Genomic DNA, 16,541 nt, shown 5'->3' with positions numbered 1-16,541 from the left:
CTCAGGCGGTGTTGAAAACCATCAGGTTTTACTCTCTTTCCATATGCCCCTTATCTGCTGCACAGTAAAGTGCATATACTCTCAGAAAGAGTTAAGATGCCTTTTCGCCTCTGTTTCATTGTAGTGAATATACTTTTGTAAGTGAAATTCCTTCTTCTGCAGAACTGGCTAAGGCTGCTCACTTTCCTTACCACGGGCACTCACCGGGTCACACCTGCCCCCATAGTTTCTTCTAAGTATGCTTCTGTCTTTGACCTCTAGCACATGCCTGTTCACTCTTCTCTTTTTTCCTGACTATTCTTAGTTCTGCTACCATGCATGAGTTTATCACCATGTAAGTCAAGGGGCCACTGAAGACGGGCAAGGACAAAGATGATTTTGAATCTCCTATCTTTGGATTATCAAGGACATGACAAATAGCATAGTGATACTATTTTTCAATAACATGTTTTACGTAACCAAAATGTATCTTTTTATGTAAGTAAAATTACCATTCAGAGTTGGTCAAAGGGGTCCTATAGACCATGCAAACATCATAGGCCATTGCCAAGTCTATTGGTTACTCTCCACAATATAATGGTTAGGCCTGTTGCTAAAGATATCAGTATCAAATATGCAGAATCAAACTGGTGCCTAACTAGAAGTTTCATAGACTAGAGTTCACATGACTAGAGTTCATAGTGCTGGATGGTATTCTCTGCACGCTACTTGAAGAGAAAAGTAATCATTGATATTACCCAGCTACAAACTCTTATGACCTACATCAGTGACCTGAATACAAGATACAGTGGCGTAATAGTGGCACAAATGTTAAGGGAGTAACCAACCACTTTTGGATTTAAGGCCCATTCCATGAGATGGAACCCATCTGAAACTGAAAATGGCCAGGAACAGATAGGTCATGGGCTTAGGGGAAACCTTACTATATTATTCTGCTAAAGAAACACAGCAATAAAATGACTTCTAATAGCATACTGCTATACCCATAGATCAGAACATCACTCGGCCCTCATCAGAGAGGCTTCTTCATGCAGTAGATGGGCGTTAACACAGAGACTCAAGACTGGACAATTTGTAGAGAGTGAGAGACTTTGGCGTACTTGGCCCATCCCCCGAAATGTGGTATCTTCATCAACCCCTCCCCTCAAAGCTCAAGGGTCTACGTGGAAAAGGAGGGGGAAAGACTGGAAGAGCCAAAGCTTTTTTGGTTTGTTTTTTAGGGACACAACAGAATTGATGCACATATGAACTCACAGAAACCGTGAGAGCATACACAGGCTCAAAACAGACCAAATCCCAGAGAAGGAGAAGGGAACATGAAACCTCACCCCGACCAAGAAGCTATTTGCAGCTGGCATTTGCTGGTAAAGGGAAAATCAGTTTTCTCCAATAGAGTGCATTCATATTGACAATCACATTCCATGGCAGGCTCCACGCCCAGGGATAGCAGGCCAACACAAAACAGATCATGTTTTGTTTTGTTTATCTTGTAGACACTACTTTTGGGGGTTTTTTTTTGTTTGTTTGATTTTGTATTGTTGGTTTTTATTTGTTTGTTTTGATTTTGCCTTTTAATGTTCTGGATTTTTTAAGGGGGAAAGAACATGAAGTTGACTGGGTAAGGGAACTGGAGAGGATCTGGGGGAGGGGGAATTATAATAAAAATATATGTAAAAAAGAAATTTTTAAAGAAAAAATACCACTCAGCATTAATATGCAGTCATTGATTACAAACACAATAATGTTTGATTATTTTTCTCCATTAAAGAAGAGGTCTTCCAGTATCAGTCAACATCTCTCTAACATCACCGACACAATCTTGTCAGTACTCCTATTTCAATGATCAGTGAGTTTCATTCTCCTGCACCTGTGGCAGCCTTGCCTTGGGTTCTGAGTCACTGTCTGTCTTAGGGGGCTCACCACACATGGAGTGGACAGTAGGGAAACATGTGCATGTGTGCAGTTAAAAGGCCAAGGATGCATCACCGAGCATCACTAACAAAAGCTATTTTTAGCTTAGAGAGGACATGGGAAACCAGTCACAGATTAGACCTTCAAAGCAAAATCGGTTGGTCAAGAGAACGAACCTCTGTGTAGGAAAGCCCACCAATTTTTTTCTAAGATCTTTAGGCTGTGGGATTTTGTTTGGGCTTGCACAGTGCCGTGAACACTGTGCATACAAAGCACAAAACAAGGGCAGGAGCTTGCGATCCGGCAGGAGGAAGGCTGTGGGAGGGGTATGGGAAGTCCAAGGGAAGCCATGCTTACACAGACCATGTCTCAACAAAACAAAACCCCAGACACTTAAGTTTTGCCGTAGACTTTGTATTCTAGGGCAGCGGGGAGTTACAGCAGTTACCCACTAAGTCGGAACTGTAAAGTTGTTTTATAGACTATGTCCAGTAGGTGGCACTGTGAGACTGAAATTGAAAACAAAGCTCTGGGGCCATGGCCAAGATGACAATTACAGCACTCGTGTCATTTTAGAGACGGCCTAACTTAGAGCATAAAATTAATAAACAAAGTTTATTAAAACTTACCAACAGCTGAAAACTGTTCTAAAACAAATTAACAAAAGACAGCATATATAATATATTTTGTAGACATTTCATAGACATTAAAGCACTTACCAAATTTACTGAGGTAATAGGAAACATTGTGTTTTAAATGTTGCTAACATTTTGCCAACTCCTCCTTGACTCCACATAGGAAAGCAGAAATACTGTTGGGATGGACAGGCAGCCACTGGCACAGCGGGCGACATCAAAGTAGGCTGAAAGCTAAGGCCATCAGGAAGCCAGCACGCCCACGGAGGCTCCCACCTCCTGCTCTGTACCCTGGCAACCAAGGGGCTGAGTGACAGCAGAGCAGAGGAGCCCAGTGCTGAGTCACGGCTCTGGGCAGCCCTGGGATGGAGAGGAGATGCAGCCAAGAGGAAAGCGCAGTAAGGATGCTGATGCTGGGATGAGGCCCAGCGACCACGCCTAGGATCAGTCACGGCCTGCCTCCAGCATCCAGGACTCCGTGGGTGAGTGAGTGCCCGCCTGTCTCTTCTCATGTCTTGCATTTGCCTCACTTAGACACTTTCTTTACTTTAAAATGTTTAATTAAAACATAATTACATCATCTCTCCCCTTCCCTTTCCTCCCACCAATCCCTCCTGTGTCTCCTGTGTCCTCCAATCCTTCCCAAATCCCCCCTCACTCCTCCTCAAATCCATGGCCTCTTTCTCGTTATTATTATTTCTCTGTGTGTGTGTGTGTGTGTGTGTGTGTGTGTGTGTGTTCATATAGGTATATATATACAACACACACATATATATGTGCACACATAAATATATAGTTATAAACTACTGAGGCCATTTAGTTTTGTTTGTATGAATAAAAAATTTGATGCTTTGGTATTGGATAACCAAGTAGGAGGCTCGTCTCTGGGAAAAACATAATTGTCTCTCACAAATGAGAGGGAAATAACATCCACAATGTTGTTGGAACACTATGGCTGCCTGAAGAAGACCTGAACATTGACAACACCACTAAATAAGCTAACAGGAAGGGGAAACTGCACGAGCCTCACCCCTAGGGACTTGCCTTCTTCGAGCACCAGCACTCATGTGAACAGCCCCCCCACACCCCCCACCCACCCACACTTGGGTTCTCCCACTCCCCTCCCCCACCTCCAGTCACCTTTCCCTCTTTTTCAGGATTTATTTCTTTGGACGAAATTGGCATGCTCTTGTTTGGGAAGAGTGTGTAAACATGAGACCCAATGTTGTTAGTCTCCATCCCAGAAAACGGGTGCACACTCATTGGCTCCTCAAATTCCTGCACAGTTCAGTGAATGGCTCTGCGGCATCTTTGCACCCACTCAGCCTGGCAACCCGGGTTTCAGGTTTTTCCTCTTCCTATTGAACTGCTGGCCTGCCAGTGACATCATGAACCCCTACCACTAGGAGGGTGAATTCAGCACTGGCTGGCACAATCTTTAAAATTTTCAAATGGAGCCTTCTGGCTGGTCACTGAGTCCTGATCACAGGCTTCACTGTGCTGTGGCCTGTGCCAGTGTCTTCAGAAACCATCTCAGAGTCGGTGTTCCTGGCTCAGGATGTGCAGCTCGGACATCACAGAGCACGTGGTCACATGATCTGAAACCAATGGGCTTTTCTCTGGGTACTGCTCTATAGCACATCCACACTGGCCTTGAGGTTCTCCCAAGGAGGGGTCACTGGAGAGCAGAGTTCTGGGTGACCCTCTGGCACATGGGGCCCTTGCCACAGCTGAGCCTGAGGATGACCACATGCTGGCCTTCGTGGACAGGGGACAGCCTCATCATCAGGCCAGCCTGAAGTCTTGGAGGTGGTCCCCAAACACATAGTGACTTGCCTGCCTGAAGAGTATTTTTTCTGAGTGCTATTAAATATCACACCACATATCTTCTACGTACAATTCAAAGATCGCATTTATACTTTTAAGAATTTTTGTAGTTGGCTCTACTTCATTTTATATTTCCAGAAAATTATCTTTTTGAAAGTTTGGATGATTTTACATTTTTTTCCCCCTCTAGCGCTGCTAGAGAGAAGCTGTCTTCCACATTGAATGAAAAAAAGGAAATAAAAAGGAGGGCATCATAGCTCCTAGGTATGGTGGAGGAGAAAGTTTATTATAGATAAAAAGGGGGAGCATAGCCAGAGGCAGAGGCATCTGGGAGAATCCAGAATGGTCATGACCCTGAGCCATGTGAGGCAGGAGGGGAAGGGAGAGGGAAGAGCAGCTGCCGACCAAGAGGGGCAGCCTGGGCCAAGAGCCTGGCCAAGAGAGTAGAGAAAGAGCCAGGTAACAAGAATGGCTGGATTATATAGCGAAGGGCAGCTGGGAGAAGGGCAGCCCAGTCCCAGGGCCGGAGAAGACTGGGGTAGGGGTGAGGCCCGCCAGCCAGGAGGGCTCTGTAACAGGTAGAGACCGAGGGATGCAGGGGAAATCTGGCAGCCCATGTCCGTCCACTTTGGTAAGTTAATGGGCACCTCAGTTAGCCAGTTGTCCAAGGTTTGAAACCTCGCACGTGCGACCCAGTGAAAGAGAAGAAACAGAATAAGGAAACACAGGTGGTTCCAAAGAGCCTACACACACACACACACACACACACACACACACACACACACACACATACACACACAGCAGACAGTTGAACAGTGTGGAGAGACAAGAGGGCAAAGTACCACAAAGAAAATGGTCATGCCAAGCCTAGCTCCAGCCACTTGGATCTCTGGCAGTGAGGGAAGCAGACATCTCATCCTAAAGGTCAGAGAGCATAGGGATAAGAAACAGGCAGCCCTACCCACTGGCTAATCCCACAGCTCCCATGGCCTCGACTCCAGTTGTGGGTCTTGCTGGGACAATGAATTCTATGATGAGACAGGTCTCCGGCTCAGAGGGCCATGGCCAGGTGCCATTTTGAAAGACAACCCCTCGTTTAAAATTGAGCTACCCTGGGGCCGGCCCTGGGAACAGAGAAACATCATCACGAGTGCCCGAATTCAAGTCACAGGCAGGATACAAGCCCCACAGCATGATAGGAAGCAGAGGCCTAGGCACTAACAAGCTGAAAAGCACAGGTAGCAGGCTTGGGCCCAGCAGCGAAGCGTATGAGGAAAGGATTCCTGCCCTCAGTGCCCAGGAGCAGACCTCATCAACTGGGAGATCCCCAGATCTGTAGGTAGAGCCTTTTACTTGGAGTGGAGCTCTGCTGCAGAGTGAGAACGCAGAAGCCCCTGAAGCGGCTTCCTTCAGGTCCAGAGCACCCCACCAGCAGGGAGATAATGGTGGGCTTTCAAAGCATGGAAACAGGTTAGCCTCTACAGACCTCAAAGCTATATAAGCCTGAACATGCTAAGTTAATCCTCAGATAGGCATCAATAACCACACCATGTGACTCCTAAAGTAAACACAGCTGAGACCATCCTATCCAGCCCTCAAAAGCCAGGGAAGGTCACATCGGATTGAGTCTATGAAAGTAGTTGTTAACTCAGGTACTATACCTTCAAAGGAGAAAGTAAGTATCCACACCCGAGCTAGAGAGATGGCTCAGTGGTTAAGAATCTGCAGTGCAGCTCTTACAGAGGACCTGAGTTCAGTTCCCAGCTCCCACATCGGGCAGCTTACACACCATCACCTGTAACTCCAGCTACAGACATCTAATTCTTCCGGATTCTGCAAGCATTACACTCACATGCACAAATCCATATGCAGACACACACAGATGCACATAATTAAAATAAACAGTCTTGGAAATGACTATCAGCACAGTTGGAGGCGGTATCAAGTTGCCTGAAAGGCAGCACTGGTACAGGGCTGCACCATAAAAGATAATATTCCTGAGACTAAAACTGGTCTGCCTGGACTGAGCTGGGCAGACAGCAGAGTCATGCGTGTGCAAAGATCAGCATCGTTCTTCTTGCTGGGACAGATGTTAGAAACTTCTGAGGATGCTCTGCACAATGAATCCGATGCACAAGAGTACTGCTGTTCAATGCCAGTCCCTCCCGCTTCTCATAAACCTTGACCCTATGTAGCTGCACTTTGATTTCTAAAGGAGAACCGTATCTTAGAGTTCAAATGCAGGCCGCTTGCAGAAGACACGCTTAATTGCTGCAACACACAGTGCTCCAGGGACACTGGGAGCTTATCTTAGACTTAAATCACTTTGAATCAATCAAGTGTGTTTTTTCCCTAATAGGGTCCATGGTAGCCTTCTCTTCCTCAAATAGAAGTTGGAAGGATTGAAATAATAAATTCAAAGCTGAACTGTCTTTGGGTCTGTAGGAATTACCAGTGTGTGGGGGAGGAGTTCCCTTCATTTGTCTCTTCCCAGTCATGAAAACATCTCCAAACAACTTCCATCTGTGCAGGGACTTATGTGATGGCATTGTGTCAGGCCAGCCTAGCTGAGCAGCCATCCAGTTTAATCTGAAGCCCCATCCAAGAAGCTGTCATGTCCCTCACTGCTCTCTTTTCTCTTCCTCCACAGTGTTAGATAATCTGGGGTCTTACCTCCCTGCAGTAGAACAGACTCTCTTCCGGGGTGAAACCCTTGTCTGCTCTTCACTAGCATACCCTACGTGCCCAGAACACCATCCAGCCCAAGCTGCATGAGCAGCCAATGGCTACTCTGAAATCCCATTTTGAAATAAGACGATAATCAATCAATTATCCATCACAAAAACGGACACTGCTTATAAACTACCAATCAAATGACAATGTGGATCATGGTATTTATGATCATTGAAATATTGCTATAATAGAAGATGTGATTATATAATTATGAATCTTATTTTATAAAGGAGCATAACAAATCAAATCACCATCTTTTTCACAATTACATCTATGAAAAATAATACATGTATTTGAAACTTTTCCTCAAACGTTTTTGAAACTGCGATGGGAGGTGTAGAGGAAAGTAGTGGGGTGAGGGAGTTGGAAAGTTCTACTGAGGTGGTAGTTAATCTGAAATCTAAAAGATGAATAAAATGGCAGGCAAGATTGCTCAATGGGTAGAGGCACCTCCCCAAGCCTGAACCCTCTGTCCAATCCTTCAACACACAGAAAGAGGAGAACAGCTTCCAGTCCCCAAGCTGATGTCTGACCAACACACCCCTCCGCACCCTGTGCCTCTCTAAGTAAGTGGGTGTCCATCCGTGTCACCCCCCAACCCCCACCACTAACTGGAACATCAGTCAGCAGGTGCTAGGGAGCTCACTTTAAGGAGGCTTGTCTCTGAACCCCAGCTCCCATCAGAGAAGCGGGTCTCTAGTCGAGCCTCAGACTGTAGATACGGCACCCCAGGCCACCAGACTGTAAACTGCAGACTTACTTTCCCTGTACATTGAAGTACAGCCAGATGTTTTCCTTTATTACTTATTCCCCTGAGGTCATTCTTCATCTAACAAAAATAAAAGATTTTAGAGAATAGTTTTGTGATTGAGGAAATCAGCTTGGTGCGTTTTGTTTCTAACTGTAACAAAGTGCTGTGGGATGTCTTTCTGTACGCTGTGAATATGTGTTGCTCTTATTGGTTGATAAATAAAGCCATTTGGCCTAGCGCAGGGCAGGAAATTGAAGAGAGAGACAGGAAGAAGAAAGGCAGAGCGGGGAGACGCCAGCACTGCCAGGAGAAACAAGATGTGAAAGTACTGGTAATGCCACAGCCACGTGGCAACTTATAGATGAACAGAAATGAGTCAAGCTACAAGAGCCAGCTGGCAAGAAGCCCGCCATAGGCCATGCAATGGGTAATTAATATTAAGCCTCTGAATGATTATTTTCTAAGCGGCCGTGGGACCTTGGGGCCGGGCAAGACCAGAGAAACCTTCCAGCTACAACAAACAGAATTCAAACACACTTTGCCCTGACCAATGTGAACTCACCACAGTCTGCTGCAGCATGATAGCAGAGCTCTGTAAGGGGTATGTATGGCCACATTCTTCAGCTGCCAGCCTTGTTCACAGAGTCACAAGAGTGACCCACCCCACCGAGGGATTAAGATTTAGTTTCAAAGTAACTTTATACAGTAAAGGTCTGCTAATGTTTCATCCACTGCTCTTATTTCTATTTTAGTATGTGCACTTTGCTTTCCAAGTTTTTCCTTTGGTTAATATATTCAAAATTTTACAGTAAAGCTTTGGGCTGTATTATAGCACACATCTTAATAGATAATTAGGGCTTTTGAAACATCTGTTCAAAAATAATTTTAATTGTAAGTCTCCTTTTAAATTCTGCAAGGAACTAGAGAGGCCACGATATTTTGTGGTAGTTTCATTCTAAAGCATAGATACATGTAAAAGTAGCTGCGCATTTGCTCACGAGAACGTCTAACAACACCCGAGGTGTATAGACAGAAGGTGGTGCACAGTGGATACTCAACAGGGACAGGAGAAGAGACAGGCGGCCCCTGCCTTCTGCAGTCTGTAAGGGACAGACTGCTTCTACCCGGGAGTGGAGGCCAAGGTTTCAACAGTAAAGCCTGACCTGTAATCACCTCCTGGTTCCTCGCCTGGTTTTCTGTCCCTAGGTTGCCATACACTACAATTTTCACTGGTTCCCTAAATGTCTGAAGGTTCTTCATAACTTAGTGTCTGTCCTTTCTGGGTAGTCTGTCTTGTTAATAAGAGAGAACGGGCTAAGTTAGTTCTTATGAATGTGGATGAGCTTTTTAAAAAGACATCAGTGGATTCTAAAACGATTTTTTATTAACCACAGAATTTATGGAAAGGTAAATAAAGCTATAAATAGTATCTATAGTCATTTACAAGAACAAAACAAAATGTCCAATATATGATACAAACTTACACTTTATTAGTATCATTTATTAACAGACCCAATTAAGAGTAGCTATCCTGAAAATACTAATTTAGAAGTCTAAGAACCTATAAACTAACACCATTTCTGTGATTTAGTTGATCTGTGTCTCTACCACCCCAAGGAGATCCCACTTATGCAAAACTAACTCTACTCCATCCACTGATGAATTCTGGGTGACCTTGGCCTTCCAGGATTGTGAAGGACTGGCTTCCTGATGCAAGTTCATTCACAAATTCAGAGGAACAAAAGAGCCCATTGTTATTAGTAAGCAAAAGGAATGCCCTTCTAAGTACTTAACCAAACAAAACCCTGGCCAGCTTCTCTCAACCCAGTGGAGCCTGAAGAACTCAAATTTCCAACCAGAGTTCCAGCGGCATCAACTCCTAGACCTGTGGCCTTAAACAGCCCGAACCTGTAGAGCTTCATCATAAAAGAAAAACGAGAAAAGACAGGGGAGGAGGGAGAGAGGGTGACATGGACCTTACAAGCTGTAATTTTCCTGAAAGGAGGATGGATGCACACGGTCATCCTGACACAAACTACGCTCCAGGGAGACAGAATGTTTTTCCTTTGGTATATTAAACAGAGTAGCTGATCTGCCAAAGTATGTCACCTGGGGCACGAAAGGCTGGCTGGAAAGTCGAATGCATGACGATCAGTTCCTTCCACATGGATGTGAACCCTTCCCTGGCAGAATTCACTGTCCTAGGCTCGTTTTTGTTTTCTGTTAGCACTATTTGCCAGCTCTTAAATATCCATTCTTTTTTTCTTTCCAGTGGTATATCTTCTTCATATATACTGAGTTATAAGAATATAAAATCATTCAAAGAAAGAATTAAAGAAGTAATGAACAGTAGGACAACCTTCTTTATTAAATTACATCTCAGGGCTGGAGAGATGGCTCAGCAGTTAAGTGCACTGGCTGCTCTTCCAAGGCTCCTGAGTTCAATTCCCAGTGCCCACATGGTAGCTCACAACTATCTATCATGGGATCCTTAGCTCTCTCTGGCATGCATGCAGACAGAACACTCATACCTTAAAAAATACATAAATAAACCACATCTCAGGTAAAATGCTCCCTAACTGTGAACTCCACAGACAAGACTTATAGACCCCTTTTCACACTGAAAAAAAAAAACAAAAAACAAAACAAAACTGTATGTTTGCAAATTCTCCTTAAGACCTGCTCAAGAGTAGCTGGTGTTTTCTCCATTGTCTCTAATGTCTAGTTCAGTTCCTAGCATAAAGTAAGAAAGGTAACTTCAGCAAAGTGTAGAGCTATGGACCAAAGCTCAACATTGCTAATGCAGCAAGGAAGCAAATGACATTATTATGTTCACTTGCGATAGAAAAGTATACACAAATAGCCACGGACGGAATAAAAACTTCTGCCACCTGCTTTATAATGGCTATTACTCGTTACTTACCTAGGAATGCACAAAAAGCAAAGTTCTCACACTTCATAGAAAAGAATCCAAATGTTTACAGTCTTCGGTCTTTTCGTACTTGAGATCAAGAGGATTTCTACCTCAGTTTTGGGTTTTCATTTGTTTGTTTGTTTTGGTTTTTCAAGACGGGGTTTCTCTGTAGCTTTGGAGCCTGTCCTGGACTAGCTCTGTAGACCAGGCTGGCCTCGAACTCACAGAGATCCACCTGCTTCTGCCTCCAGAGTGCTGGGATTACAGGCGTGCACCACCACCGCCCGGCTTCTACCTCAGTTTTTAAGACACTGCATCAAAAGTAAAATGATTTAAGAAAATGTTCAACACGATCAGTAACTTGATGAAACAAATACTTCAGGGTTAGCTGTATTTGAACACGGGAATGGGTCCCACTTAAAGCCTAGTTTAAAAGCAGTGCGACATGTTTGACAATGAGGACCCAGCCCTGCCCTGGAGGCAGCAGGCGTCTCCAAAGCAAACGCTGGCAGGGACGGACCTGATAATAACTTCCTGGCAAGGTCTGATTTTGCAGGCTGTTGCTAACACAATGCATTCCTAAAGGTTTGTCAGACAACAGAACCAACTCTTAAAAAGCTGTGCTACATAAATTGTTTTGAGAGATGCCAAATCAGGTTGTTACTCAGAAAGCTTTTACAGTGTGGTGGTGATGGTCATGTTAGCCCACTGCAAACAGAATCCTAAGCATTTAGGCAATCAGAAATAACAAGCCACCTATACCAGAGGGCAATGATTTTAAATGCTATTCATATGGAAACCTGTACTTATATAACCTTGCTTAGGGAAGGTATTGTATTTGAATCTTTTTTATTTATGTTTACTTTACAGGTCTGAATGTTTCTACCTGCATGTATGGCTGTGAACAAGGTGCATGCCTGATGCCCACAGAGGCCAGAAAAGGGTGTTGGATCCCCTGTCACTAGAGTTATAGATGATTGTGAGCCACCATGTTTGGGTGGGAATCAAACACGGGTCCTCTGGAAGAGCAGTCAGTGCTCTTATCCACTGAGAAAGGTATTTTAAAACTCATTTCCTTGAGGGTTGGGCATGGTGGCACACATGTTTAATCCCAGCACTCAGGAGGCAGGTGGATCTCTGTAAGTTTGGGGCCAACCTGGTATACACAGTGAGACCCTATCTCAAAAAAAAGATAATAAAATACAAAAACCTAAAACAGCCTTGTCCTCCACATTCTATTGCCTAACTATAATTACTGAGTTTTCATTTCTAGCCTGAGCCAACAATGGTAACACTTATTTGTATACAGAAGAATAAACAGGCACATAGGCAAGAAATTCACTTTTGAACATGTTGAATCTATGAGAAGCATCTGAGTATGTAGATATGGATTGAATGGGGAGAGTGGGAGAGAGGGAGGGAGGGAGGGAGAGAGCATATGACTTTAAAGAACTCTGGTGCTTGACTTTGGGTGCTAGCTCTGCCACTTCATAGCTGCTGACCTTCTCAACACACCGCACTCTGCCTTGCTTTCCTTCTCTCTAAAATGGGAATAATGACCCAGGCTGGCTGGCACAGTTCTCGACAGTGTTTCTCGGCTGCCGGTGGCTCTCCCCATTTAGGTCCAGCTAGGCCCACGGAGTATATGCTTCCTCAAGGCATGCCCTCCAGAACTAGTCCCTGGAGCTTTAGCAGGTGCTCACCCCTATTCTGCTCCTTCTGCTTCAATAAGTAAAACGAATGTGCTTCTTTGAGCAGGAATTCTCATCAAGGGGACATTGCCATAGCAGGTGCTGCGTCCCTCACATCTGTCCACTCAAAATGATCCTTCTGCTGCTGCTCTGAGGAAAGGGGCGGAGCTTCTGACAGAGGCTGCCCTCTAGAGGCAGCTGTCAAAGGCATCTAGCTGATCAGTGCACACTGGCTCCAAACACTGAAAGAGCAATGGTCTTTTATTCTTAAGTCCAGCTTCTCCCCAAGCCAGATTTCAAGTCATCGAGCAGTCTAACTTCACCTGCTCATGGCTTTGGAAAGCTCAGAGACTTTCCTGAAGCTTAAGATGGCACAAAGGAACATTTCAGGCTTGAGGGTAGATAGCATTCGGTTAAAACTATTGACTTTTAAACTCGGGAAGCATATATTCAGTCTCGATATAAATGTCTGTATGATTTGGGGGAAAGGCTTGGATTAATGGCTGAAAGGGTTTTTTTTTTTTCCCCAACAACACCCAAAATCTCCTTAAATATCAGGTTTGATGTTTAGAAACACATTATTGAATAATGACATTATTAGTATTAGCATAACAGGAAGGTTGGGGGCGGGGAGTATGTTTCAGCGGGCAGAGCGCTGGCCCTGTGTGCATGGAGCTCCTAGCTTCCAGCCCCATACCACATTCTTCCCTCAGGAGGTGAAGACAGGAGTTCAAGGTCATTCTTGGCTAGTGAGATGGAGGCCAGCCTATATGAGACCCTTGTCTCAAAACAACAAAAACCCATTGAAACAAACATATAATAAGATGGCTAAGGAGTCGTGTTATCAGCAAACAACAGTTGAGTTTTATTCTGTTCCAAGCACAGGTATGCTGTCTCTCTGGGTAAGCACATGTCTGTGTATGGTGTAAGTATATGTATAGGAGTATATGCATATGTGTGTACATGTGTAGAGGGGGCAGAGGTCAATGTTGAGTGCCTTTCTCTATTGCTGTCTTACTAATTTTGGGGGACAGAGTCTCTTACTGAACCTGGAGCTCACTAATCAGCTAGACTGGCTGTCCATCAAGCCCCTAGGACCACCTGTCTCTTTGTCCCAGTGCTAGAGTGACAAGTATGTGCTGCTGGGCCCAGACTTTATTTGTGGACTGGGATCAAAACTGAAGTCCTCATTGCCTATAAAGTTGGCACTTACTGACTGAGCCCACTCCCCTTCCAGGGCTATTGGAGCCAAGTTAGCTTTCTCATGAGACGAAAGGTGGTTTTTGCTTGTGCCAAGTTTATTACAGGGAACCCAGTATACCCCAAAACAATACTATTAGGGGCCAAAAGCCCACATCCACGATTTTGATACGCAACAGAACTTCTGCCTAGAATACTTTCTTATTTTACATATTCTGGGGATAGCTTTTAAGATATAAACTCATCTTCCCCTGACCATGAAAGTTACAGATCTCTGAGGCAAGGCAGAGAAAGTACGCCTGCAGCAACCCCACCCCGAGGAGGAGGGAGTCTCTGGTTCTTCCAGGCACACAGTTCTTACGGGAACACAGCTCCTCAGCTCTGGGACCACAAAAGCTCTGTGCTTCCAAACTCAGTGTGAGCCTCACCCTGACACACACATGGTAATGACGTTTGTCTTATGACACGTATGTCTCCCCGCTGGTAAGGATGACACAGGTCTATGAACAGGAGCACGGGACGAGTGCACTAACAGACAACAGAAAGGTGGGGAGCAGGGCACAGCTGTGCCAGCACTGATACAGTCATTCACATATTGAGTTCGTTACAGGATGAACGCGTGCCTGCTGGTATGTGTATATTTTAGTTGTAAGAGGGATCTCCAAGAATGGGTGAGGGCTGTTTGGAAAAAGGTGGTGGGGAAGCAGCAGGGAGAAATGATTCTCCACTGGGAACGCCCACATTTATTCAAATGTCATCATCTCAGTTAAGCGAAGAAGAATGCCACACATTGTCAGAAGGTGAGGAAAGCATCAAGTGTGTTTGTGGTTGTCCCTAAAGAAGAAGGGAGGGAAGAGGACTGGATCTCAGTAAAGGAGAAAGTACATATACCCAGGATGTGTTAATTCTCTAAAAACTCATAACAGATCTTGACATTTATATTATTAATGATAAATCATGTGTATGTGAATAGTAAGTGTACCCTTTTCAAACTAGTAAGTGCACCATTCCAAATTTCATAGGAGCTTTTTCTATCCTCTGTCATTTTAGCCAAATAAGGCACTAGAAGAACAATACAAATCTGTCTCAGAAAAAAAATCAGAACAGTGGGTACCAGGAAGGGAGGCTGTGTGAAGGGTGGGAGTGGCTGAGAACCATGGGTACGTCTCTAGAGTAACTGTGATAGTTTAGATTTGATAGGCATCAAGGTCACACAGGTATATAGACTGGTTCATATGTAACCCATAGTGACTTCAAGACACGCATTTCTTAAGCATGAGACCTTGGGGTTGATTGCCAGACCACAAAAGGGTGTACATTCTTATCATAGATGAATTGTGTCTCAGTAAGCAGATATTGGACATTAGTTAATAATGTGTGCATGAGTGAAGTATATTGACATTTACAACTAACCTTAAGACACTTCCAAAACACAAAAATAAAAATGTAGGTATGTGACAAAATAACAAACATTAATAGTATTTAGATGATGACATGAAATTATTTTAAAATTTCTGTGGGTTCAACATTATATATATGTGTGTATGTATATATACGTATATATGTATGTGTGTGTGTGTGTGTGTGTGTGTGTGTGTGTATATATATATATATATATATATATATTTTTTTTTTATTTTTTTTTTTTTTCCCCTCGAGACAGGATTTCTCTGTGTAGTTTTTTGCCTTTCCCGGAACTCACTCTGTAGCCCAGGCTGGCCTTGAACTCACAGAGATCCACCTGGCTCTGCCTCCCGAGTGTTGGGATTAAAGACATGCACCACCACTGGCCGGCAAAATATTTTTGACATTATAATATAGTTACAACATTTCCCCCTTACCTTTTACCCCTTCAATAAAACATTGGCAATAACTACAGCACTTTAATTCAGATACACATGTGGTACACCACAGGATCTCTTTATCAATACATTCTGGCTTATCTTAGCCTCCTTAAGTGTTTTGACTTTTTTAAAGAGTTTTCATGGGGCTGGGGAGGTGGCTCAGCGGTTAAGAGTGCCAACTGTTCTTGCAGAAGATCAGGGTTCTATTCCCAGCCCTTATAGCGGCACACAACCATCTGGACCTTTAATCCTAGGAGATCCAACATCCTCATCTTACCCTGTGAGTACTTACACAAAGGCCAAACACAGTTAGATATAAAATAATTTAAGTTTGAAAGCCTTGCGGACCATTGTTGAGACTGGGAGAGAAGAGCGCTCAATTGCTGAATGTGCTTCCTGAGCTGACACTGAATCCAGGACATGTGGTTTCCAGAGTTTGAAGACTGTTCCAGGCCTCCCCCTGACCCACTCTAGCCAGTTCAGTCCACTCTCCAGAGAAGAGATCCTGCAGCGTATGAAGGCCACTGTATGCATGGGTGCCATCTTCCTTTCTTCCCTCAGGTGAGGGCCCTCCTCCCTTCTTCCACTGCAGCAGAGGATCTTCCCCTCCCTAAAAAGATGCTGCTACTTAGAGTAGACCAGCCTCCCTCTAAGGATCCCTAGACCTAAGACTGAGGGTCTTTGGCGAGGGGAGTGGGGACTCAACTTTTAGCACAGCCAAAGGAATCCAATGGCTCAGCATAGGGCTGCACTCCTGGGATGGGTCATGTCACAGCCTCACTGAAGGTTTTCTCGGCTATAGGCCCTCTCTCTGTGCACTGGAGTAGCTGTCACTAAGGACCATTATAAAAAGAATGGCTGCAGGAGGAACAGAATTGCGGCAGTCTGGATATCTTGATCAAATACTTCAGCAGTCTAATACTTGATCAATAGCAACAGTAACCTATAATCACACATTTTAAATGTGAATCACTTTTCTATTTTTTTTTACTACTGAACTATATATTAGGCATATCCCTATAAACAAATACACAT

The 16,541-nt window shown here is 44.2% G+C and overlaps 1 protein-coding gene across 2 annotated transcripts in view; it reads right to left on the bottom strand.

Annotated features, from left to right (window-relative positions):
* The window catches only part of Sec24d (SEC24 homolog D, COPII coat complex component), an 88,915-nt gene that overhangs the window by 39,026 nt on the left and 33,348 nt on the right, over positions 1-16,541 (bottom strand). The gene's annotated exons all lie outside the window — the stretch shown is intronic.

This window comes from Onychomys torridus, chromosome 6 (assembly GCF_903995425.1).
Source record: "Onychomys torridus chromosome 6, mOncTor1.1, whole genome shotgun sequence".
Classification (NCBI taxonomy): domain Eukaryota; kingdom Metazoa; phylum Chordata; class Mammalia; order Rodentia; family Cricetidae; genus Onychomys; species Onychomys torridus.
The sequence above is the reverse complement of the archived record's forward strand: the minus strand, read 5'-3'. Positions and strand labels throughout refer to the sequence as shown.